This window comes from Meles meles, chromosome 3 (genome assembly GCF_922984935.1).
Source record: "Meles meles chromosome 3, mMelMel3.1 paternal haplotype, whole genome shotgun sequence".
NCBI lineage: Eukaryota > Metazoa > Chordata > Mammalia > Carnivora > Mustelidae > Meles > Meles meles.
Window position 1 is genome coordinate 163850009 of NC_060068.1, and position 3894 is coordinate 163853902.

The window sequence follows — 3894 nt, forward strand, 5'->3', positions numbered from 1 at the left end:
TGTTTCAATAATAACAATATCTAATAATAATAATAACAATAAAATCTTTGGAAATTGTGGTTGTACAACAGAGGTTAAAATCTGCATTCCTCTGTCACTTATTAACCGTAGGTGATTTCCCTCATTGTTTCACAGTTTTAACTTTTTTTTCATATTCTTCCTTTCTTTTCTTATTTTTTCCTCTTCTTTTTTTCTTTTTCTTTGCTTTTATTTTTATTTTTATTTTTTTTAGGGTCAGTCCAGAGAAGTAAAACTCTTTTGCTTTCACTGTCCAAACATCAATCAATATACTGGGAAAGCCAGTGGAAGCCCTTGTCATAGCCTTGCCTCTTGAACACTTCCATGGGGCAGGGAGTCAGCTCCTTCAGGGTCACAATACCCTTCCTGTGGTCTATCCCAAAAGCCCAAATATCTCACAGAGCTTTTCTTCACTGATTGCACCTGTTCTGTTGCTTTTGTTATCCAAGATAAGGATTGGCACATTGGGTATTGTTTCATTAGTCATTAAAGCATTTAGCTCAAGTGTGGTTTCCACGAGGTGAGGATGATCTTCACAATCCACTAGAAAGACAATCCCACTGATTGTTGGGAGATAATTTTTCCAAACCTGACTTGCTTGCTCATGCCTGCCAAGATCAAAAGTTATAAAAGTCTTTCCAGCAATTGTCACCTGTTCTGATGTTGGATCCAATGTTGAAACATATTGGCCCAATCAATCACGGTTGAGAATGTGTAGAAGAGTGGCTTTGCCTGCATTGTCCAAACCCAAGAATACAAGTTCTCCATATTTCTTACAGAGTCCTAGGAACTGGAGGACACTGTTGATCCACTTAAAGAAGAAATACATTATTAATGCTTACTGTGGCCAAGGGGTTCCTCTGGCAGCAGGAGGCTTCGACCTCATAGCATACAGCCCAGCAGCACCACTATTTCCCCCTGCCCTGCAACAGCCTGGGACCACCAGTTACTCATCTTTTCTTATTTTTCTAACCATCATCCTTTCCTTTAACAACCATGTAAATAGATAATCCATCCAAGATCACATTCACTCAGTTTCAAAGATCTTTTCCTCTCTTTGGTGTCAGTCACTCTATTCCATGGTTTTATCCTTAATTTTGATTTGTTAACTATACCTTCCCAGAGATCTTGGTTATTACACAGTAACTGAAACACAGCTGTCCTCTATGATATTGTTTTCTATGGAACTGGTGTTTTACACAGGGAAACATAATTTTCTAAGTGTTGACTAACTTTCAATTCCCTTCATCTGTTTAAGGAATTAAGAGTGTATAAGCTACTTGAATGTTTGCTGAACACATTCATCATTTTTATATATAAAAAATATAAATGAGAATCACTAAAATAGTCTTATACAGTTAATTTGAATATTACGTACATTTAAGAAAAATCTGACAGAGGACTAAGGTTCTCCATGTGTTTAAATTTGGAAAGACTTAACTTTACTCTATCAGATGATTTCTCCATTTGTGTATCCTATGTAGGATTTTCCTTTCTTTGCTAAAGATCTGTTTATCCAGGTCTCTCTTTGTTGTTTAAAAAAAAAATTAAAAAAAAAAAAAAACCTGATAAAAAGGCAGAGATATGCACATTTGCTGTCATTGACACTTTGCTGTATATCTCATTCTAATTTCCTGCCACCAACTCCCAAACTGATCAATATCTTGGCAATTCTCTGAGACAATCTGCTCAAAGTACCATCTACAGTTTTAAAGATAAAGTCATTATTTTTACATACAAATAACAACAACAAATGACCTTTATACTTTTACTAAAACAGTGTCTGATTACTGATAAGTTCTCAGTCAAGACTACAGCAAACAACCCTGATCCATGTTACAAAATTAGTAAAATTAATTCAAAGGTTTGAAGATGTTCCTCTTGTCCTTTCTCCTCTCCCCATTCCAGAGATAATTTCAGTCTCATTGCTAGACTGGCTGCTTTGTTTATGCCTTCAAATAAGAAAAAAGAATAGGCAGGGGAGCCTGGATGGCTCAGTCATTAAGCGTCTGCCTTTCACTCAGCTCATGACCCCAGGACACAGGGATCAAGTCCTGCAGTGAGCCCCACATCCGGTTCCCTGCGCAGGGGGAAGTGTGCTTCTTCCTCTCCCACTCGCCCTGCTTGTGTTTCCTCTCTTATGTTCTCTCTCTCTCTCTCTGTCAAATAAATCTCTCTCTCTCTCAACCTCTCTCTCTCTCTCTCCCTCTCTCTCCCTGTCAAATAAATAAATAAAATCTTAAAAAAAAAAAAGGAAAAAAAGAATAGGCAAATGAACATTATTTTTCAATATACCACCTGAATCAGAAAAACAGTAGCCCAGAATGTTCTAAAACATATTTCAGGACTTGTTCCAGTCATCTACTCTGCCCAAGCAATAATCCTTTCCTCCTATTTCTGAGTGCCAGAGAGCAGTTGCCCTTTTAGATCTGGAGGGGACTTGGGTAGCATAAGATAAATTAGATTCTTGGTTTGGTTTATTGGCTTCTTTTTCCTCTTGTCAGTATTCCACTTATGCTGCTTCCTGTTGTGCACCCTTTTTCCCTCCTCATCAAAGGGCTGACCCCAGAAGACAGAAAAGAGCAGGCTTTGTTGTAAGCTAATTAGAGAGGGTAGATTCCTGGGAAACTGACTACCAGTATCACAGTAGCTCTTGAAGATCTTTATATTTAACAAACATTTACCAAATACTTTAGTATGTGCAGGGCTGTACTAAGCTTAATTTTTTTTCTTTTTGAAAATACGTCCAAAAGCTTGAGGTGCTTACATTAAATATGTTATATAACCTTACTGAATCTTATTTAAAAACCCTAGAAAGCTATGTATTGATTGGGCCAGTAAAAGACTGATATTTGATTTTTAATATGGGAGCTGACTTCTTTGTTTTCTTACTTAAGGAAGACATATTATAAATGCACACACATATACATGATGAAACATACATATAGCACATGCACACACACACTCCTATATATGTTCACTATGTTCAGTTCTTTTTTTTAAAAGATTTTATTTATTTATTTGACAGAAAGACAGCAAGAGAGGGAACACAAGTAGGGGCGGGGGTAGGAGAGGGAGAAGCAATTTTCCCACTGGTAGAGAGTCCTATGTGGGGCTCAATCTCAGGACCCTGGGATCATGACCTGAGCCAAAGGCAGATGCTTAAAGACTGAGCCACCCAGGTGTCCCACTATACTCAGTTCTTAATGTCTTGAGCATCCGTCCCAATTTATGAAGTAAACTTAACTTGAATCATCAATTTGAAAATGTATTAGTGTGCAGTAATGACGTAAATTTCAGGGTTTTTTTCTCTTTATATATAAAAAAGAATTAAATTCATTTATGCTTTAGGGAGTTGTTTATTTGGTTTTCATTGGTTTAAACAACCAAATGGAAAATACATAACCTTGGAATTGAAAAAAAGGAAGTAAATTTTTTTTTTAAAGATTTTATTATTTATTTATTTATTTGACAGAGAGCAAGAGATCACAAGTAGACAGAGAGGCAGGCAGAGAGAGAGAGACAGGAAAGCAGGCTCCATGCCGAGCAGAAAGCCCGATGTGGGACTCGATCCCAGGACCCTGAGATCATGACCCGAGCCGAAGGCAGCAGCTTAACCCACTGAGCCACCCAGGCGCTCCCGGAAGCAAATTTTTATTAGGAAACCAACTTTATCTAAACTAAACTATCACATATAATATTAGATTTTAACTTTATAATAACCTAGTTTTCACAAAATAAATTTTGAAAGATAACACAGTAAGTTGAGATTCTGGCATGGTCTCTCTGATACTACACACACACACACACACACACACAACCAATGTGTCTACAAAGTACAAAGTTATTATAACTAAATTATATAAATTGAAGTGT

The 3894-nt window shown here is 37.0% G+C and overlaps 1 pseudogene; it reads right to left on the minus strand.

Annotated features, from left to right (window-relative positions):
• Positions 1-278: 278 nt before the first annotated feature.
• LOC123938920 lies at positions 279-847 on the minus strand (annotated as a pseudogene).
• Positions 848-3894: the final 3047 nt, after the last annotated feature.